The sequence below is a fragment of the Periplaneta americana genome, chromosome 15 (genome assembly GCF_040183065.1).
Source record: "Periplaneta americana isolate PAMFEO1 chromosome 15, P.americana_PAMFEO1_priV1, whole genome shotgun sequence".
In the NCBI taxonomy this organism is placed as follows: Eukaryota; Metazoa; Arthropoda; class Insecta; order Blattodea; family Blattidae; genus Periplaneta; species Periplaneta americana.
In genome coordinates, this window is record NC_091131.1 from 39,731,497 (window position 1) to 39,754,303 (window position 22,807).

General features: G+C 44.9%; 1 long non-coding RNA gene across 2 annotated transcripts in view; it reads left to right on the forward strand.

Moving 5' to 3' along the window:
• Nucleotides 1-22,807, forward strand: part of LOC138715629 (uncharacterized) — a 362,085-nt gene that overhangs the window by 337,360 nt on the left and 1,918 nt on the right. The gene's annotated exons all lie outside the window — the stretch shown is intronic.

Consider the following 22,807-nt stretch of genomic DNA (forward strand, 5'->3'; position numbering starts at 1 on the left):
GGAAAAAAAAGTGTAGAAAAAAGTGCGGCGGATTAGCTGGATTTTCACGGTGGTTATTACTGAGGATACCTGGATGCTACAGCTAAAAGGGCGGGCCCCTGGTTCGCTTCGTTCTCCTTGTGTAGAAAAATTTCTTTTTTGGAAGGTCAAAATGCCCGATTTTTGAAATTTTGCCGGTCTCTCCTGTCCAAACGCACGGGGATAGAAAGTTGTCCTTTACACCAGAGATAGAGTTTGAGGAGCTGAATTCAACGCACTCTTCGGCTTTATTGTCACTTCAAGCACTGAGGAATTATGGCGGCTAGAATGTCGGCAGAATAGTGGTTTAAACCCTTCCCATTTTTTTTTCGAAAATCAACTTGTGTTCGCGATTCCCGGTTTGAGGCTATCGTGTAACAAGTAAGTCAAGGGGGAATACAGGACCGTATCCCGTTCCTCGGTAGGGTCGTTATTCCCGGAATTAGAGACCGAAATACCTTAGGTACCGGAAAAAAAAGTGTAGAAAAAATGCGGCGGATTAGCTGGATTTTCACGGTGGTTATTCCTGAGGATACCTGGATGCTACAGCTAAAAGGGCGGGCCCCTGGTTCGCTTCGTTCTCCTTGTGTAGAAAAATTTCTTTTTTGGAAGGTCAAAATGCCCGATTTTTTTAATTTTGCCGGTCTCTCCTGTCCAAACGCACGGGGATAGAAAGTTGTCCTTTACACCAGAGATAGAGTTTGAGGAGCTGAATTCAACGCACTCTTCGGCTTTATTGTCACTTCAAGCACTGAGGAATTATGTCGGCTAGAATGTCGGCAGAATAGAGGTTTAAACCCTTCCCATTTTTTTTTCGAAAATCAACTTGTGTTCGCGATTCCCGGTTTGAGGCTATCGTGTAACAAGTAAGTCAAGGGGGAATACAGGACCGTATCCCGTTCCTCGGTAGGGTCGTTATTCCCGGAATTAGAGACCGAAATACCTTAGGTACCGGAAAAAAAAGTGTAGAAAAAAGTGCGGCGGATTAGCTGGATTTTCACGGTGGTTATTCCTGAGGATACCTGGATGCTACAGCTAAAGGGGCGGGCCCCTGGTTCGCTTCGTTCTCCTTGTGTAGAAAAATTTCTTTTTTGGAAGGTCAAAATGCCCGATTTTTTTAATTTTGCCGGTCTCTCCTGTCCAAACGCACGGGGATAGAAAGTTGTCCTTTACACCAGAGATAGAGTTTGAGGAGCTGAATTCAACGCACTCTTCGGCTTTATTGTCACTTCAAGCACTGAGGAATTATGGCGGCTAGAATGTCGGCAGAATAGTGGTTTAAACCCTTCCCATTTTTTTTTTCGAAAATCAACTTGTGTTCGCGATTCCCGGTTTGAGGCTATCGTGTAACAAGTAAGTCAAGGGGGAATACAGGACCGTATCCCGTTCCTCGGTAGGGTCGTTATTCCCGGAATTAGAGACCGAAATACCTTAGGTACCGGAAAAAAAAGTGTAGAAAAAAGTGCGGCGGATTAGCTGGATTTTCACGGTGGTTATTACTGAGGATACCTGGATGCTACAGCTAAAAGGGCGGGCCCCTGGTTCGCTTCGTTCTCCTTGTGTAGAAAAATTTCTTTTTTGGAAGGTCAAAATGCCCGATTTTTGAAATTTTGCCGGTCTCTCCTGTCCAAACGCACGGGGATAGAAAGTTGTCCTTTACACCAGAGATAGAGTTTGAGGAGCTGAATTCAACGCACTCTTCGGCTTTATTGTCACTTCAAGCACTGAGGAATTATGGCGGCTAGAATGTCGGCAGAATAGTGGTTTAAACCCTTCCCATTTTTTTTTCGAAAATCAACTTGTGTTCGCGATTCCCGGTTTGAGGCTATCGTGTAACAAGTAAGTCAAGGGGGAATACAGGACCGTATCCCGTTCCTCGGTAGGGTCGTTATTCCCGGAATTAGAGACCGAAATACCTTAGGTACCGGAAAAAAAAGTGTAGAAAAAAGTGCGGCGGATTTGCTGGATTTTCACGGTGGTTATTACTGAGGATACCTGGATGCTACAGCTAAAAGGGCGGGCCCCTGGTTCGCTTCGTTCTCCTTGTGTAGAAAAATTTCTTTTTTGGAAGGTCAAAATGCCCGATTTTTGAAATTTTGCCGGTCTCTCCTGTCCAAACGCACGGGGATAGAAAGTTGTCCTTTACACCAGAGATAGAGTTTGAGGAGCTGAATTCAACGCACTCTTCGGCTTTATTGTCACTTCAAGCACTGAGGAATTATGGCGGCTAGAATGTCGGCAGAATAGTGGTTTAAACCCTTCCCATTTTTTTTTCGAAAATCAACTTGTGTTCGCGATTCCCGGTTTGAGGCTATCGTGTAACAAGTAAGTCAAGGGGGAATACAGGACCGTATCCCGTTCCTCGGTAGGGTCGTTATTCCCGGAATTAGAGACCGAAATACCTTAGGTACCGGAAAAAAAAGTGTAGAAAAAAGTGCGGCGGATTAGCTGGATTTTCACGGTGGTTATTCCTGAGGATACCTGGATGCTACAGCTAAAAGGGCGGGCCCCTGGTTCGCTTCGTTCTCCTTGTGTAGAAAAATTTCTTTTTTGGAAGGTCAAAATGCCCGATTTTTTTAATTTTGCCGGTCTCTCCTGTCCAAACGCACGGGGATAGAAAGTTGTCCTTTACACCAGAGATAGAGTTTGAGGAGCTGAATTCAACGCACTCTTCGGCTTTATTGTCACTTCAAGCACTGAGGAATTATGTCGGCTAGAATGTCGGCAGAATAGAGGTTTAAACCCTTCCCATTTTTTTTTTTCGAAAATCAACTTGTGTTCGCGATTCCCGGTTTGAGGCTATCGTGTAACAAGTAAGTCAAGGGGGAATACAGGACCGTATCCCGTTCCTCGGTAGGGTCATTATTCCCGGAATTAGAGACGAAAATACCATAGGTACCGGAAAAAAAAAAGTGTAGAAAAAAGTGCGGCGGATTTGCTGGATTTTCACGGTGGTTATTACTGAGGATACCTGGATGCTACAGCTAAAAGGGCGGGCCCCTGGTTCGCTTCGTTCTCCTTGTGTAGAAAAATTTCTTTTTTGGAAGGTCAAAATGCCCGATTTTTGAAATTTTGCCGGTCTCTCCTGTCCAAACGCACGGGGATAGAAAGTTGTCCTTTACACCAGAGATAGAGTTTGAGGAGCTGAATTCAACGCACTCTTCGGTTTTATTGTCACTTCAAGCACTGAGGAATTATGGCGGCTAGAATGTCGGCAGAATAGTGGTTTAAACCCTTCCCATTTTTTTTTCGAAAATCAACTTGTGTTCGCGATTCCCGGTTTGAGGCTATCGTGTAACAAGTAAGTCAAGGGGGAATACAGGACCGTATCCCGTTCCTCGGTAGGGTCGTTATTCCCGGAATTAGAGACCGAAATACCTTAGGTACCGGAAAAAAAAGTGTAGAAAAAAGTGCGGCGGATTTGCTGGATTTTCACGGTGGTTATTACTGAGGATACCTGGATGCTACAGCTAAAAGGGCGGGCCCCTGGTTCGCTTCGTTCTCCTTGTGTAGAAAAATTTCTTTTTTGGAAGGTCAAAATGCCCGATTTTTGAAATTTTGCCGGTCTCTCCTGTCCAAACGCACGGGGATAGAAAGTTGTCCTTTACACCAGAGATAGAGTTTGAGGAGCTGAATTCAACGCACTCTTCGGCTTTATTGTCACTTCAAGCACTGAGGAATTATGGCGGCTAGAATGTCGGCAGAATAGTGGTTTAAACCCTTCCCATTTTTTTTTCGAAAATCAACTTGTGTTCGCGATTCCCGGTTTGAGGCTATCGTGTAACAAGTAAGTCAAGGGGGAATACAGGACCGTATCCCGTTCCTCGGTAGGGTCGTTATTCCCGGAATTAGAGACCGAAATACCTTAGGTACCGGAAAAAAAAGTGTAGAAAAAAGTGCGGCGGATTAGCTGGATTTTCACGGTGGTTATTCCTGAGGATACCTGGATGCTACAGCTAAAAGGGCGGGCCCCTGGTTCGCTTCGTTCTCCTTGTGTAGAAAAATTTCTTTTTTGGAAGGTCAAAATGCCCGATTTTTTTAATTTTGCCGGTCTCTCCTGTCCAAACGCACGGGGATAGAAAGTTGTCCTTTACACCAGGGATAGAGTTTGAGGAGCTGAATTCAACGCACTCTTCGGCTTTATTGTCACTTCAAGCACTGAGGAATTATGTCGGCTAGAATGTCGGCAGAATAGAGGTTTAAACCCTTCCCATTTTTGTTTCGAAAATCGACTTGTGTTCGCGATTCCCGGTTTGAGGCTATCGTGTAACAAGTAAGTCAAGGGGGAATACAGGACCGTATCCCGTTCCTCGGTAGGGTCATTATTCCCGGAATTAGAGACCGAAATACCATAGGTACCGGAAAAAAAAGTGTAGAAAAAAGTGCGGCGGATTTGCTGGATTTTCACGGTGGTTATTACTGAGGATACCTGGATGCTACAGCTAAAAGGGCGGGCCCCTGGTTCGCTTCGTTCTCCTTGTGTAGAAAAATTTCTTTTTTGGAAGGTCAAAATGCCCGATTTTTGAAATTTTGCCGGTCTCTCCTGTCCAAACGCACGGGGATAGAAAGTTGTCCTTTACACCAGAGATAGAGTTTGAGGAGCTGAATTCAACGCACTCTTCGGCTTTATTGTCACTTCAAGCACTGAGGAATTATGGCGGCTAGAATGTCGGCAGAATAGTGGTTTAAACCCTTCCCATTTTTTTTTCGAAAATCAACTTGTGTTCGCGATTCCCGGTTTGAGGCTATCGTGTAACAAGTAAGTCAAGGGGGAATACAGGACCGTATCCCGTTCCTCGGTAGGGTCGTTATTCCCGGAATTAGAGACCGAAATACCTTAGGTACCGGAAAAAAAAGTGTAGAAAAAAGTGCGGCGGATTAGCTGGATTTTCACGGTGGTTATTCCTGAGGATACCTGGATGCTACAGCTAAAAGGGCGGGCCCCTGGTTCGCTTCGTTCTCCTTGTGTAGAAAAATTTCTTTTTTGGAAGGTCAAAATGCCCGATTTTTTTAATTTTGCCGGTCTCTCCTGTCCAAACGCACGGGGATAGAAAGTTGTCCTTTACACCAGGGATAGAGTTTGAGGAGCTGAATTCAACGCACTCTTCGGCTTTATTGTCACTTCAAGCACTGAGGAATTATGTCGGCTAGAATGTCGGCAGAATAGAGGTTTAAACCCTTCCCATTTTTGTTTCGAAAATCAACTTGTGTTCGCGATTCCCGGTTTGAGGCTATCGTGTAACAAGTAAGTCAAGGGGGAATACAGGACCGTATCCCGTTCCTCGGTAGGGTCATTATTCCCGGAATTAGAGACCGAAATACCATAGGTACCGGAAAAAAAAGTGTAGAAAAAAGTGCGGCGGATTTTCTGGATTTTCACGGTGGTTATTACTGAGGATACCTGGATGCTACAGCTAAAAGGGCGGGCCCCTGGTTCGCTTCGTTCTCCTTGTGTAGAAAAATTTCTTTTTTGGAAGGTCAAAATGCCCGATTTTTGAAATTTTGCCGGTCTCTCCTGTCCAAACGCACGGGGATAGAAAGTTGTCCTTTACACCAGAGATAGAGTTTGAGGAGCTGAATTCAACGCACTCTTCGGCTTTATTGTCACTTCAAGCACTGAGGAATTATGGCGGCTAGAATGTCGGCAGAATAGTGGTTTAAACCCTTCCCATTTTTTTTTCGAAAATCAACTTGTGTTCGCGATTCCCGGTTTGAGGCTATCGTGTAACAAGTAAGTCAAGGGGGAATACAGGACCGTATCCCGTTCCTCGGTAGGGTCGTTATTCCCGGAATTAGAGACCGAAATACCTTAGGTACCGGAAAAAAAAGTGTAGAAAAAAGTGCGGCGGATTAGCTGGATTTTCACGGTGGTTATTACTGAGGATACCTGGATGCTACAGCTAAAAGGGCGGGCCCCTGGTTCGCTTCGTTCTCCTTGTGTAGAAAAATTTCTTTTTTGGAAGGTCAAAATGCCCGATTTTTGAAATTTTGCCGGTCTCTCCTGTCCAAACGCACGGGGATAGAAAGTTGTCCTTTACACCAGAGATAGAGTTTGAGGAGCTGAATTCAACGCACTCTTCGGCTTTATTGTCACTTCAAGCACTGAGGAATTATGGCGGCTAGAATGTCGGCAGAATAGTGGTTTAAACCCTTCCCATTTTTTTTTCGAAAATCAACTTGTGTTCGCGATTCCCGGTTTGAGGCTATCGTGTAACAAGTAAGTCAAGGGGGAATACAGGACCGTATCCCGTTCCTCGGTAGGGTCGTTATTCCCGGAATTAGAGACCGAAATACCTTAGGTACCGGAAAAAAAAGTGTAGAAAAAATGCGGCGGATTAGCTGGATTTTCACGGTGGTTATTCCTGAGGATACCTGGATGCTACAGCTAAAAGGGCGGGCCCCTGGTTCGCTTCGTTCTCCTTGTGTAGAAAAATTTCTTTTTTGGAAGGTCAAAATGCCCGATTTTTTTAATTTTGCCGGTCTCTCCTGTCCAAACGCACGGGGATAGAAAATTGTCCTTTACACCAGAGATAGAGTTTGAGGAGCTGAATTCAACGCACTCTTCGGCTTTATTGTCACTTCAAGCACTGAGGAATTATGTCGGCTAGAATGTCGGCAGAATAGAGGTTTAAACCATTCCCATTTTTTTTTCGAAAATCAACTTGTGTTCGCGATTCCCGGTTTGAGGCTATCGTGTAACAAGTAAGTCAAGGGGGAATACAGGACCGTATCCCGTTCCTCGGTAGGGTCGTTATTCCCGGAATTAGAGACCGAAATACCTTAGGTACCGGAAAAAAAAGTGTAGAAAAAAGTGCGGCGGATTAGCTGGATTTTCACGGTGGTTATTACTGAGGATACCTGGATGCTACAGCTAAAAGGGCGGGCCCCTGGTTCGCTTCGTTCTCCTTGTGTAGAAAAATTTCTTTTTTGGAAGGTCAAAATGCCCGATTTTTGAAATTTTGCCGGTCTCTCCTGTCCAAACGCACGGGGATAGAAAGTTGTCCTTTACACCAGAGATAGAGTTTGAGGAGCTGAATTCAACGCACTCTTCGGCTTTATTGTCACTTCAAGCACTGAGGAATTATGGCGGCTAGAATGTCGGCAGAATAGTGGTTTAAACCCTTCCCATTTTTTTTTCGAAAATCAACTTGTGTTCGCGATTCCCGGTTTGAGGCTATCGTGTAACAAGTAAGTCAAGGGGGAATACAGGACCGTATCCCGTTCCTCGGTAGGGTCGTTATTCCCGGAATTAGAGACCGAAATACCTTAGGTACCGGAAAAAAAAGTGTAGAAAAAAGTGCGGCGGATTAGCTGGATTTTCACGGTGGTTATTCCTGAGGATACCTGGATGCTACAGCTAAAAGGGCGGGCCCCTGGTTCGCTTCGTTCTCCTTGTGTAGAAAAATTTCTTTTTTGGAAGGTCAAAATGCCCGATTTTTTTAATTTTGCCGGTCTCTCCTGTCCAAACGCACAGGGATAGAAAGTTGTCCTTTACACCAGAGATAGAGTTTGAGGAGCTGAATTCAACGCACTCTTCGGCTTTATTGTCACTTCAAGCACTGAGGAATTATGTCGGCTAGAATGTCGGCAGAATAGAGGTTTAAACCCTTCCCATTTTTGTTTCGAAAATCAACTTGTGTTCGCGATTCCCGGTTTGAGGCTATCGTGTAACAAGTAAGTCAAGGGGGAATACAGGACCGTATCCCGTTCCTCGGTAGGGTCATTATTCCCGGAATTAGAGACCGAAATACCATAGGTACCGGAAAAAAAAGTGTAGAAAAAAGTGCGGCGGATTTGCTGGATTTTCACGGTGGTTATTACTGAGGATACCTGGATGCTACAGCTAAAAGGGCGGGCCCCTGGTTCGCTTCGTTCTCCTTGTGTAGAAAAATTTCTTTTTTGGAAGGTCAAAATGCCCGATTTTTGAAATTTTGCCGGTCTCTCCTGTCCAAACGCACGGGGATAGAAAGTTGTCCTTTACACCAGAGATAGAGTTTGAGGAGCTGAATTCAACGCACTCTTCGGCTTTATTGTCACTTCAAGCACTGAGGAATTATGGCGGCTAGAATGTCGGCAGAATAGTGGTTTAAACCCTTCCCATTTTTTTTTCGAAAATCAACTTGTGTTCGCGATTCCCGGTTTGAGGCTATCGTGTAACAAGTAAGTCAAGGGGGAATACAGGACCGTATCCCGTTCCTCGGTAGGGTCGTTATTCCCGGAATTAGAGACCGAAATACCATAGGTACCGGAAAAAAAAGTGTAGAAAAAAGTGCGGCGGATTAGCTGGATTTTCACGGTGGTTATTACTGAGGATACCTGGATGCTACAGCTAAAAGGGCGGGCCCCTGGTTCGCTTCGTTCTCCTTGTGTAGAAAAATTTCTTTTTTGGAAGGTTAAAATGCCCGATTTTTGAAATTTTGCCGGTCTCTCCTGTCCAAACGCACGGGGATAGAAAGTTGTCCTTTACACCAGAGATAGAGTTTGAGGAGCTGAATTCAACGCACTCTTCGGCTTTATTGTCACTTCAAGCACTGAGGAATTATGGCGGCTAGAATGTCGGCAGAATAGTGGTTTAAACCCCCATTTTTTTTTCGAAAATCAACTTGTGTTCGCGATTCCCGGTTTGAGGCTATCGTGTAACAAGTAAGTCAAGGGGGAATACAGGACCGTATCCCGTTCCTCGGTAGGGTCGTTATTCCCGGAATTAGAGACCGAAATACCTTAGGTACCGGAAAAAAAAGTGTAGAAAAAAGTGCGGCGGATTAGCTGGATTTTCACGGTGGTTATTACTGAGGATACCTGGATGCTACAGCTAAAAGGGCGGGCCCCTGGTTCGCTTCGTTCTCCTTGTGTAGAAAAATTTCTTTTTTGGAAGGTCAAAATGCCCGATTTTTGAAATTTTGCCGGTCTCTCCTGTCCAAACGCACGGGGATAGAAAGTTGTCCTTTACACCAGAGATAGAGTTTGAGGAGCTGAATTCAACGCACTCTTCGGCTTTATTGTCACTTCAAGCACTGAGGAATTATGGCGGCTAGAATGTCGGCAGAATAGTGGTTTAAACCCTTCCCATTTTTTTTTCGAAAATCAACTTGTGTTCGCGATTCCCGGTTTGAGGCTATCGTGTAACAAGTAAGTCAAGGGGGAATACAGGACCGTATCCCGTTCCTCGGTAGGGTCGTTATTCCCGGAATTAGAGACCGAAATACCTTAGGTACCGGAAAAAAAAGTGTAGAAAAAATGCGGCGGATTAGCTGGATTTTCACGGTGGTTATTCCTGAGGATACCTGGATGCTACAGCTAAAAGGGCGGGCCCCTGGTTCGCTTCGTTCTCCTTGTGTAGAAAAATTTCTTTTTTGGAAGGTCAAAATGCCCGATTTTTTTAATTTTGCAGGTCTCTCCTGTCCAAACGCACGGGGATAGAAAGTTGTCCTTTACACCAGAGATAGAGTTTGAGGAGCTGAATTCAACGCACTCTTCGGCTTTATTGTCACTTCAAGCACTGAGGAATTATGTCGGCTAGAATGTCGGCAGAATAGAGGTTTAAACCCTTCCCATTTTTTTTTCGAAAATCAACTTGTGTTCGCGATTCCCGGTTTGAGGCTATCGTGTAACAAGTAAGTCAAGGGGGAATACAGGACCGTATCCCGTTCCTCGGTAGGGTCGTTATTCCCGGAATTAGAGACCGAAATACCTTAGGTACCGGAAAAAAAAGTGTAGAAAAAAGTGCGGCGGATTAGCTGGATTTTCACGGTGGTTATTACTGAGGATACCTGGATGCTACAGCTAAAAGGGCGGGCCCCTGGTTCGCTTCGTTCTCCTTGTGTAGAAAAATTTCTTTTTTGGAAGGTCAAAATGCCCGATTTTTGAAATTTTGCCGGTCTCTCCTGTCCAAACGCACGGGGATAGAAAGTTGTCCTTTACACCAGAGATAGAGTTTGAGGAGCTGAATTCAACGCACTCTTCGGCTTTATTGTCACTTCAAGCACTGACGAATTATGGCGGCTAGAATGTCGGCAGAATAGTGGTTTAAACCCTTCCCATTTTTTTTTCGAAAATCAACTTGTGTTCGCGATTCCCGGTTTGAGGCTATCGTGTAACAAGTAAGTCAAGGGGGAATACAGGACCGTATCCCGTTCCTCGGTAAGGTCGTTATTCCCGGAATTAGAGACCGAAGTACCTTAGGTACCGGAAAAAAAAGTGTAGAAAAAAGTGCGGCGGATTAGCTGGATTTTCACGGTGGTTATTCCTGAGGATACCTGGATGCTACAGCTAAAAGGGCGGGCCCCTGGTTCGCTTCGTTCTCCTTGTGTAGAAAAATTTCTTTTTTGGAAGGTCAAAATGCCCGATTTTTTTAATTTTGCCGGTCTCTCCTGTCCAAACGCACGGGGATAGAAAGTTGTCCTTTACACCAGAGATAGAGTTTGAGGAGCTGAATTCAACGCACTCTTCGGCTTTATTGTCACTTCAAGCACTGAGGAATTATGTCGGCTAGAATGTCGGCAGAAATCAACTTGTGTTCGCGATTCCCGGTTTGAGGCTATCGTGTAACAAGTAAGTCAAGGGGGAATACAGGACCGTATCCCGTTCCTCGGTAGGGTCATTATTCCCGGAATTAGAGACCGAAATACCATAGGTACCGGAAAAAAAAGTGTAGAAAAAAGTGCGGCGGATTTGCTGGATTTTCACGGTGGTTATTACTGAGGATACCTGGATGCTACAGCTAAAAGGGCGGGCCCCTGGTTCGCTTCGTTCTCCTTGTGTAGAAAAATTTCTTTTTTGGAAGGTCAAAATGCCCGATTTTTGAAATTTTGCCGGTCTCTCCTGTCCAAACGCACGGGGATAGAAAGTTGTCCTTTACACCAGAGATAGAGTTTGAGGAGCTGAATTCAACGCACTCTTCGGCTTTATTGTCACTTCAAGCACTGAGGAATTATGTCGGCTAGAATGTCGGCAGAATAGAGGTTTAAACCCTTCCCATTTTTTTTTCGAAAATCAACTTGTGTTCGCGATTCCCGGTTTGAGGCTATCGTGTAACAAGTAAGTCAAGGGGGAATACAGGACCGTATCCCGTTCCTCGGTAGGGTCGTTATTCCCGGAATTAGAGACCGAAATACCTTAGGTACCGGAAAAAAAAGTGTAGAAAAAAGTGCGGCGGATTAGCTGGATTTTCACGGTGGTTATTACTGAGGATACCTGGATGCTACAGCTAAAAGGGCGGGCCCCTGGTTCGCTTCGTTCTCCTTGTGTAGAAAAATTTCTTTTTTGGAAGGTCAAAATGCCCGATTTTTGAAATTTTGCCGGTCTCTCCTGTCCAAACGCACGGGGATAGAAAGTTGTCCTTTACACCAGAGATAGAGTTTGAGGAGCTGAATTCAACGCACTCTTCGGCTTTATTGTCACTTCAAGCACTGAGGAATTATGGCGGCTAGAATGTCGGCAGAATAGTGGTTTAAACCCTTCCCATTTTTTTTTCGAAAATCAACTTGTGTTCGCGATTCCCGGTTTGAGGCTATCGTGTAACAAGTAAGTCAAGGGGGAATACAGGACCGTATCCCGTTCCTCGGTAAGGTCGTTATTCCCGGAATTAGAGACCGAAGTACCTTAGGTACCGGAAAAAAAAGTGTAGAAAAAAGTGCGGCGGATTAGCTGGATTTTCACGGTGGTTATTCCTGAGGATACCTGGATGCTACAGCTAAAAGGGCGGGCCCCTGGTTCGCTTCGTTCTCCTTGTGTAGAAAAATTTCTTTTTTGGAAGGTCAAAATGCCCGATTTTTTTAATTTTGCCGGTCTCTCCTGTCCAAACGCACGGGGATAGAAAGTTGTCCTTTACACCAGAGATAGAGTTTGAGGAGCTGAATTCAACGCACTCTTCGGCTTTATTGTCACTTCAAGCACTGAGGAATTATGTCGGCTAGAATGTCGGCAGAAATCAACTTGTGTTCGCGATTCCCGGTTTGAGGCTATCGTGTAACAAGTAAGTCAAGGGGGAATACAGGACCGTATCCCGTTCCTCGGTAGGGTCATTATTCCCGGAATTAGAGACCGAAATACCATAGGTACCGGAAAAAAAAGTGTAGAAAAAAGTGCGGCGGATTTGCTGGATTTTCACGGTGGTTATTACTGAGGATACCTGGATGCTACAGCTAAAAGGGCGGGCCCCTGGTTCGCTTCGTTCTCCTTGTGTAGAAAAATTTCTTTTTTGGAAGGTCAAAATGCCCGATTTTTGAAATTTTGCCGGTCTCTCCTGTCCAAACGCACGGGGATAGAAAGTTGTCCTTTACACCAGAGATAGAGTTTGAGGAGCTGAATTCAACGCACTCTTCGGCTTTATTGTCACTTCAAGCACTGAGGAATTATGGCGGCTAGAATGTCGGCAGAATAGTGGTTTAAACCCTTCCCATTTTTTTTTCGAAAATCAACTTGTGTTCGCGATTCCCGGTTTGAGGCTATCGTGTAACAAGTAAGTCAAGGGGGAATACAGGACCGTATCCCGTTCCTCGGTAGGGTCGTTATTCCCGGAATTAGAGACCGAAATACCTTAGGTACCGGAAAAAAAAGTGTAGAAAAAAGTGCGGCGGATTAGCTGGATTTTCACGGTGGATATTACTGAGGATACCTGGATGCTACAGCTAAAAGGGCGGGCCCCTGGTTCGCTTCGTTCTCCTTGTGTAGAAAAATTTCTTTTTTGGAAGGTCAAAATGCCCGATTTTTGAAATTTTGCCGGTCTCTCCTGTCCAAACGCACGGGGATAGAAAGTTGTCCTTTACACCAGAGATAGAGTTTGAGGAGCTGAATTCAACGCACTCTTCGGCTTTATTGTCACTTCAAGCACTGAGGAATTATGGCGGCTAGAATGTCGGCAGAATAGTGGTTTAAACCCTTCCCAATTTTTTTTCGAAAATCAACTTGTGTTCGCGATTCCCGGTTTGAGGCTATCGTGTAACAAGTAAGTCAAGGGGGAATACAGGACCGTATCCCGTTCCTCGGTAGGGTCGTTATTCCCGGAATTAGAGACCGAAATACCTTAGGTACCGGAAAAAAAAAGTGTAGAAAAAAGTGCGGCGGATTAGCTGGATTTTCACGGTGGTTATTACTGAGGATACCTGGATGCTACAGCTAAAAGGGCGGGCCCCTGGTTCGCTTCGTTCTCCTTGTGTAGAAAAATTTCTTTTTTGGAAGGTCAAAATGCCCGATTTTTGAAATTTTGCCGGTCTCTCCTGTCCAAACGCACGGGGATAGAAAGTTGTCCTTTACACCAGAGATAGAGTTTGAGGAGCTGAATTCAACGCACTCTTCGGCTTTATTGTCACTTCAAGCACTGAGGAATTATGGCGGCTAGAATGTCGGCAGAATAGTGGTTTAAACCCTTCCCATTTTTTTTTCGAAAATCAACTTGTGTTCGCGATTCCCGGTTTGAGGCTATCGTGTAACAAGTAAGTCAAGGGGGAATACAGGACCGTATCCCGTTCCTCGGTAGGGTCGTTATTCCCGGAATTAGAGACCGAAATACCTTAGGTACCGGAAAAAAAAGTGTAGAAAAAAGTGCGGCGGATTAGCTGGATTTTCACGGTGGTTATTCCTGAGGATACCTGGATGCTACAGCTAAAAGGGCGGGCCCCTGGTTCGCTTCGTTCTCCTTGTGTAGAAAAATTTCTTTTTTGGAAGGTCAAAATGCCCGATTTTTTTAATTTTGCCGGTCTCTCCTGTCCAAACGCACGGGGATAGAAAGTTGTCCTTTACACCAGAGATAGAGTTTGAGGAGCTGAATTCAACGCACTCTTCGGCTTTATTGTCACTTCAAGCACTGAGGAATTATGTCGGCTAGAATGTCGGCAGAAATCAACTTGTGTTCGCGATTCCCGGTTTGAGGCTATCGTGTAACAAGTAAGTCAAGGGGGAATACAGGACCGTATCCCGTTCCTCGGTAGGGTCATTATTCCCGGAATTAGAGACCGAAATACCATAGGTACCGGAAAAAAAAGTGTAGAAAAAAGTGCGGCGGATTTGCTGGATTTTCACGGTGGTTATTACTGAGGATACCTGGATGCTACAGCTAAAAGGGCGGGCCCCTGGTTCGCTTCGTTCTCCTTGTGTAGAAAAATTTCTTTTTTGGAAGGTCAAAATGCCCGATTTTTGAAATTTTGCCGGTCTCTCCTGTCCAAACGCACGGGGATAGAAAGTTGTCCTTTACACCAGAGATAGAGTTTGAGGAGCTGAATTCAACGCACTATTCGGCTTTATTATCACTTCAAGCACTGAGGAATTATGGCGGCTAGAATGTCGGCAGAATAGTGGTTTAAACCCTTCCCATTTTTTTTTCGAAAATCAACTTGTGTTCGCGATTCCCGGTTTGAGGCTATCGTGTAACAAGTAAGTCAAGGGGGAATACAGGACCGTATCCCGTTCCTCGGTAGGGTCGTTATTCCCGGAATTAGAGACCGAAATACCTTAGGTACCGGAAAAAAAAGTGTAGAAAAAAGTGCGGCGGATTAGCTGGATTTTCACGGTGGTTATTACTGAGGATACCTGGATGCTACAGCTAAAAGGGCGGGCCCCTGGTTCGCTTCGTTCTCCTTGTGTAGAAAAATTTCTTTTTTGGAAGGTCAAAATGCCCGATTTTTGAAATTTTGCCGGTCTCTCCTGTCCAAACGCACGGGGATAGAAAGTTGTCCTTTACACCAGAGATAGAGTTTGAGGAGCTGAATTCAACGCACTCTTCGGCTTTATTGTCACTTCAAGCACTGAGGAATTATGGCGGCTAGAATGTCGGCAGAATAGTGGTTTAAACCCTTCCCATTTTTTTTTTCGAAAATCAACTTGTGTTCGCGATTCCCGGTTTGAGGCTATCGTGTAACAAGTAAGTCAAGGGGGAATACAGGACCGTATCCCGTTCCTCGGTAGGGTCGTTATTCCCGGAATTAGAGACCGAAATACCTTAGGTACCGGAAAAAAAAGTGTAGAAAAAAGTGCGGCGGATTAGCTGGATTTTCACGGTGGTTATTACTGAGGATACCTGGATGCTACAGCTAAAAGGGCGGGCCCCTGGTTCGCTTCGTTCTCCTTGTGTAGAAAAATTTCTTTTTTGGAAGGTCAAAATGCCCGATTTTTGAAATTTTGCCGGTCTCTCCTGTCCAAACGCACGGGGATAGAAAGTTGTCCTTTACACCAGAGATAGAGTTTGAGGAGCTGAATTCAACGCACTCTTCGGCTTTATTGTCACTTCAAGCACTGAGGAATTATGGCGGCTAGAATGTCGGCAGAATAGTGGTTTAAACCCTTCCCATTTTTGTTTCGAAAATCAACTTGTGTTCGCGATTCCCGGTTTGAGGCTATCGTGTAACAAGTAAGTCAAGGGGGAATACAGGACCGTATCCCGTTCCTCGGTAGGGTCGTTATTCCCGGAATTAGAGACCGAAATACCTTAGGTACCGGAAAAAAAAGTGTAGAAAAAAGTGCGGCGGATTAGCTGGATTTTCACGGTGGTTATTACTGAGGATACCTGGATGCTACAGCTAAAAGGGCGGGCCCCTGGTTCGCTTCGTTCTCCTTGTGTAGAAAAATTTCTTTTTTGGAAGGTCAAAATGCCCGATTTTTTGAAATTTTGCCGGTCTCTCCTGTCCAAACGCACGGGGATAGAAAGTTGTCCTTTACACCAGAGATAGAGTTTGAGGAGCTGAATTCAACGCACTCTTCGGCTTTATTGTCACTTCAAGCACTGAGGAATTATGGCGGCTAGAATGTCGGCAGAATAGTGGTTTAAACCCTTCCCATTTTTTTTTCGAAAATCAACTTGTGTTCGCGATTCCCGGTTTGAGGCTATCGTGTAACAAGTAAGTCAAGGGGGAATACAGGACCGTATCCCGTTCCTCGGTAGGGTCGTTATTCCCGGAATTAGAGACCGAAATACCTTAGGTGCCGGAAAAAAAAGTGTAGAAAAAAGTGCGGCGGATTTGCTGGATTTTCACGGTGGTTATTACTGAGGATACCTGGATGCTACAGCTAAAAGGGCGGGCCCCTGGTTCGCTTCGTTCTCCTTGTGTAGAAAAATTTCTTTTTTGGAAGGTCAAAATGCCCGATTTTTGAAATTTTGCCGGTCTCTCCTGTCCAAACGCACGGGGATAGAAAGTTGTCCTTTACACCAGAGATAGAGTTTGAGGAGCTGAATTCAACGCACTCTTCGGCTTTATTGTCACTTCAAGCACTGAGGAATTATGGCGGCTAGAATGTCGGCAGAATAGTGGTTTAAACCCTTCCCATTTTTTTTTCGAAAATCAACTTGTGTTCGCGATTCCCGGTTTGAGGCTATCGTGTAACAAGTAAGTCAAGGGGGAATACAGGACCGTATCCCGTTCCTCGGTAGGGTCGTTATTCCCGGAATTAGAGACCGAAATACCTTAGGTACCGGAAAAAAAAAGTGTAGAAAAAAGTGCGGCGGATTAGCTGGATTTTCACGGTGGTTATTCCTGAGGATACCTGGATGCTACAGCTAAAAGGGCGGGCCCCTGGTTCGCTTCGTTCTCCTTGTGTAGAAAAATTTCTTTTTTGGAAGGTCAAAATGCCCGATTTTTTTAATTTTGCCGGTCTCTCCTGTCCAAACGCACGGGGATAGAAAGTTGTCCTTTACACCAGAGATAGAGTTTGAGGAGCTGAATTCAACGCACTCTTCGGCTTTATTGTCACTTCAAGCACTGAGGAATTATGGCGGCTAGAATGTCGGCAGAATAGAGGTTTAAACCCTTCCCATTTTTTTTTCGAAAATCAACTTGTGTTCGCGAATCCCGGTTTGAGGCTATCGTGTAACAAGTAAGTCAAGGGGGAATACAGGACCGTATCCCGTTCCTCGGTAGGGTCGTTATTCCCGGAATTAGAGACCGAAATACCTTAGGTACCGGAAAAAAAAGTGTAGAAAAAAGTGCTGCGGATTTGCTGGATTTTCACGGTGGTTATTACTGAGGATACCTGGATGCTACAGCTAAAAGGGCGGGCCCCTGGTTCGCTTCGTTCTCCTTGTGTAGAAAAATTTCTTTTTTGGAAGGTCAAAATGCCCGATTTTTGAAATTTTGCCGGTCTCTCCTGTCCAAACGCACGGGGATAGAAAGTTGTCCTTTACACCAGAGATAGAGTTTGAGGAGCTGAATTCAACGCACTCTTCGGCTTTATTGTCACTTCAAGCACTGAGGAATTATGGCGGCTAGAATGTCGGCAGAATAGTGGTTTAAACCCTTCCCATTTTTTTTTTCGAAAATCAACTTGTGTTCGCGATTCCCGGTTTGAGGCTATCGTGTAACAAGTAAGTCAAGGGGGAATACAGGACCGTATCCCGTTCCTCGGTAGGGTCGTTATTCCCGGAATTAGAGACCGAAATACCTTAGGTACCGGAAAAAAAAGTGTAGAAAAAAGTGCGGCGGATTAGCTGGATTTTCACGGTGGTTATTACTGAGGATACCTGGATGCTACAGCTAAAAGGGCGGGCCCCTGGTTCGCTTCGTTCTCCTTGTGTAGAAAAATTTCTTTTTTGGAAGGTCAAAATGCCCGATTTTTGAAATTTTGCCGGTCTCTCCTGTCCAAACGCACGGGGATAGAAAGTTGTCCTTTACACCAGAGATAGAGTTTGAGGAGCTGAATTCAACGCACTCTTCGGCTTTATTGTCACTTCAAGCACTGAGGAATTATGGCGGCTAGAATGTCGGCAGAATAGTGGTTTAAACCCTTCCCAATTTTTTTTCGAAAATCAACTTGTGTTCGCGATTCCCGGTTTGAGGCTATCGTGTAACAAGTAAGTCAAGGGGGAATACAGGACCGTATCCCGTTCCTCGGTAGGGTCGTTATTCCCGGAATTAGAGACCGAAATACCTTAGGTACCGGAAAAAAAAGTGTAGAAAAAAGTGCGGCGGATTAGCTGGATTTTCACGGTGGTTATTACTGAGGATACCTGGATGCTACAGCTAAAAGGGCGGGCCCCTGGTTCGCTTCGTTCTCCTTGTGTAGAAAAATTTCTTTTTTGGAAGGTCAAAATGCCCGATTTTTGAAATTTTGCCGGTCTCTCCTGTCCAAACGCACGGGGATAGAAAGTTGTCCTTTACACCAGAGATAGAGTTTGAGGAGCTGAATTCAACGCACTCTTCGGCTTTATTGTCACTTCAAGCACTGAGGAATTATGTCGGCTAGAATGTCGGCAGAATAGAGGTTTAAACCCTTCCCATTTTTTTTTCGAAAATCAACTTGTGTTCGCGATTCCCGGTTTGAGGCTATCGTGTAACAAGTAAGTCAAGGGGGAATACAGGACCGTATCCCGTTCCTCGGTAGGGTCATTATTCCCGGAATTAGAGACCGAAATACCATAGGTACCGGAAAAAAAAGTGTAGAAAAAAGTGCGGCGGATTTGCTGGATTTTCACGGTGGTTATTCCTGAGGATACCTGGATGCTACAGCTAAAAGGGCGGGCCCCTGGTTCGCTTCGTTCTCCTTGTGTAGAAAAATTTCTTTTTTGGAAGGTCAAAATGCCCGATTTTTTTAATTTTGCCGGTCTCTCCTGTCCAAACGCATGGGGATAGAAAGTTGTCCTTTACACCAGAGATAGAGTTTGAGGAGCTGAATTCAACGCACTCTTCGGCTTTATTGTCACTTCAAGCACTGAGGAATTATGTCGGCTAGAATGTCGGCAGAATAGAGGTTTAAACCCTTCCCATTTTTTTTTCGAAAATCAACTTGTGTTCGCGATTCCCGGTTTGAGGCTATCGTGTAACAAGTAAGTCAAGGGGGAATACAGGACCGTATCCCGTTCCTCGGTAGGGTCGTTATTCCCGGAATTGGAGACCGAAATACCTTAGGTGCCGGAAAAAAAAGTGTAGAAAAAAGTGCGGCGGATTTGCTGGATTTTCACGGTGGTTATTACTGAGGATACCTGGATGCTACAGCTAAAAGGGCGGGCCCCTGGTTCGCTTCGTTCTCCTTGTGTAGAAAAATTTCTTTTTTGGAAGGTCAAAATGCCCGATTTTTGAAATTTTGCCGGTCTCTCCTGTCCAAACGCACGGGGATAGAAAGTTGTCCTTTACACCAGAGATAGAGTTTGAGGAGCTGAATTCAACGCACTCTTCGGCTTTATTGTCACTTCAAGCACTGAGGAATTATGGCGGCTAGAATGTCGGCAGAATAGTGGTTTAAACCCTTCCCATTTTTTTTTCGAAAATCAACTTGTGTTCGCGATTCCCGGTTTGAGGCTATCGTGTAACAAGTAAGTCAAGGGGGAATACAGGACCGTATCCCGTTCCTCGGTAGGGTCGTTATTCCCGGAATTAGAGACCGAAATACCTTAGGTACCGGAAAAAAAAAGTGTAGAAAAAAGTGCGGCGGATTAGCTGGATTTTCACGGTGGTTATTCCTGAGGATACCTGGATGCTACAGCTAAAAGGGCGGGCCCCTGGTTCGCTTCGTTCTCCTTGTGTAGAAAAATTTCTTTTTTGGAAGGTCAAAATGCCCGATTTTTTTAATTTTGCCGGTCTCTCCTGTCCAAACGCACGGGGATAGAAAGTTGTCCTTTACACCAGAGATAGAGTTTGAGGAGCTGAATTCAACGCACTCTTCGGCTTTATTGTCACTTCAAGCACTGAGGAATTATGGCGGCTAGAATGTCGGCAGAATAGAGGTTTAAACCCTTCCCATTTTTTTTTCGAAAATCAACTTGTGTTCGCGAATCCCGGTTTGAGGCTATCGTGTAACAAGTAAGTCAAGGGGGAATACAGGACCGTATCCCGTTCCTCGGTAGGGTCGTTATTCCCGGAATTAGAGACCGAAATACCTTAGGTACCGGAAAAAAAAGTGTAGAAAAAAGTGCTGCGGATTTGCTGGATTTTCACGGTGGTTATTACTGAGGATACCTGGATGCTACAGCTAAAAGGGCGGGCCCCTGGTTCGCTTCGTTCTCCTTGTGTAGAAAAATTTCTTTTTTGGAAGGTCAAAATGCCCGATTTTTGAAATTTTGCCGGTCTCTCCTGTCCAAACGCACGGGGATAGAAAGTTGTCCTTTACACCAGAGATAGAGTTTGAGGAGCTGAATTCAACGCACTCTTCGGCTTTATTGTCACTTCAAGCACTGAGGAATTATGGCGGCTAGAATGTCGGCAGAATAGTGGTTTAAACCCTTCCCATTTTTTTTTTCGAAAATCAACTTGTGTTCGCGATTCCCGGTTTGAGGCTATCGTGTAACAAGTAAGTCAAGGGGGAATACAGGACCGTATCCCGTTCCTCGGTAGGGTCGTTATTCCCGGAATTAGAGACCGAAATACCTTAGGTACCGGAAAAAAAAGTGTAGAAAAAAGTGCGGCGGATTAGCTGGATTTTCACGGTGGTTATTACTGAGGATACCTGGATGCTACAGCTAAAAGGGCGGGCCCCTGGTTCGCTTCGTTCTCCTTGTGTAGAAAAATTTCTTTTTTGGAAGGTCAAAATGCCCGATTTTTGAAATTTTGCCGGTCTCTCCTGTCCAAACGCACGGGGATAGAAAGTTGTCCTTTACACCAGAGATAGAGTTTGAGGAGCTGAATTCAACGCACTCTTCGGCTTTATTGTCACTTCAAGCACTGAGGAATTATGTCGGCTAGAATGTCGGCAGAATAGAGGTTTAAACCCTTCCCATTTTTTTTTCGAAAATCAACTTGTGTTCGCGATTCCCGGTTTGAGGCTATCGTGTAACAAGTAAGTCAAGGGGGAATACAGGACCGTATCCCGTTCCTCGGTAGGGTCATTATTCCCGGAATTAGAGACCGAAATACCATAGGTACCGGAAAAAAAAGTGTAGAAAAAAGTGCGGCGGATTTGCTGGATTTTCACGGTGGTTATTACTGAGGATACCTGGATGCTACAGCTAAAAGGGCGGGCCCCTGGTTCGCTTCGGTCTCCTTGTGTAGAAAAATTTCTTTTTTGGAAGGTCAAAATGCCCGATTTTTGAAATTTTGCCGGTCTCTCCTGTCCAAACGCACGGGGATAGAAAGTTGTCCTTTACACCAGAGATAGAGTTTGAGGAGCTGAATTCAACGCACTCTTCGGCTTTATTGTCACTTCAAGCACTGAGGAATTATGTCGGCTAGAATGTCAACTTGTGTTCGCGATTCCCGGTTTGAGGCTATCGTGTAACAAGTAAGTCAAGGGGGAATACAGGACCGTATCCCGTTCCTCGGTAGGGTCATTATTCCCGGAATTAGAGACCAAAATACCATAGGTACCGGAAAAAAAAGTGTAGAAAAAAGTGCGGCGGATTTGCTGGATTTTCACGGTGGTTATTACTGAGGATACCTGGATGCTACAGCTAAAAGGGCGGGCCCCTGGTTCGCTTCGTTCTCCTTGTGTAGAAAAATTTCTTTTTTGGAAGGTCAAAATGCCCGATTTTTGAAATTTTGCCGGTCTCTCCTGTCCAAACGCACGGGGATAGAAAGTTGTCCTTTACACCAGAGATAGAGTTTGAGGAGCTGAATTCAACGCACTCTTCGGCTTTATTGTCACTTCAAGCACTGAGGAATTATGGCGGCTAGAATGTCGGCAGAATAGTGGTTTAAACCCTTCCCATTTTTTTTTTCGAAAATCAACTTGTGTTCGCGATTCCCGGTTTGAGGCTATCGTGTAACAAGTAAGTCAAGGGGGAATACAGGACCGTATCCCGTTCCTCGGTAGGGTCGTTATTCCCGGAATTAGAGACCGAAATACCTTAGGTACCGGAAAAAAAAGTGTAGAAAAAAGTGCGGCGGATTAGCTGGATTTTCACGGTGGTTATTACTGAGGATACCTGGATGCTACAGCTAAAAGGGCGGGCCCCTGGTTCGCTTCGTTCTCCTTGTGTAGAAAAATTTCTTTTTTGGAAGGTCAAAATGCCCGATTTTTGAAATTTTGCCGGTCTCTCCTGTCCAAACGCACGGGGATAGAAAGTTGTCCTTTACACCAGAGATAGAGTTTGAGGAGCTGAATTCAACGCACTCTTCGTCTTTATTGTCACTTCAAGCACTGAGGAATTATGTCGGCTAGAATGTCGGCAGAATAGAGGTTTAAACCCTTCCCATTTTTTTTTCGAAAATCAACTTGTGTTCGCGATTCCCGGTTTGAGGCTATCGTGTAACAAGTAAGTCAAGGGGGAATACAGGACCGTATCCCGTTCCTCGGTAGGGTCATTATTCCCGGAATTAGAGACCGAAATACCATAGGTACCGGAAAAAAAAGTGTAGAAAAAAGTGCGGCGGATTTGCTGGATTTTCACGGTGGTTATTACTGAGGATACCTGGATGCTACAGCTAAAAGGGCGGGCCCCTGGTTCGCTTCGTTCTCCTTGTGTAGAAAAATTTCTTTTTTGGAAGGTCAAAATGCCCGATTTTTGAAATTTTGCCGGTCTCTCCTGTCCAAACGCACGGGGATAGAAAGTTGTCCTTTACACCAGAGATAGAGTTTGAGGAGCTGAATTCAACGCACTCTTCGGCTTTATTGTCACTTCAAGCACTGAGGAATTATGGCGGCTAGAATGTCGAAAATCAACTTGTGTTCGCGATTCCCGGTGTGAGGCTATCGTGTAACAAGTAAGTCAAGGGGGAATACAGGACCGTATCCCGTTCCTCGGTAGGGTCATTATTTCCGGAAATATTGGTCATATCGTGGAACGGTTTGCGTTCTTTTATTCCCCCTTTACTTACTTCGAACACAATATCATCAAAATGGGAATCTCGAATACAAACTGATTATCGAGAAAAAATACCAACTTCTAATCCTCAAATATTCTCGCCGCCATATCTCCGCCATATGTGTAATTACA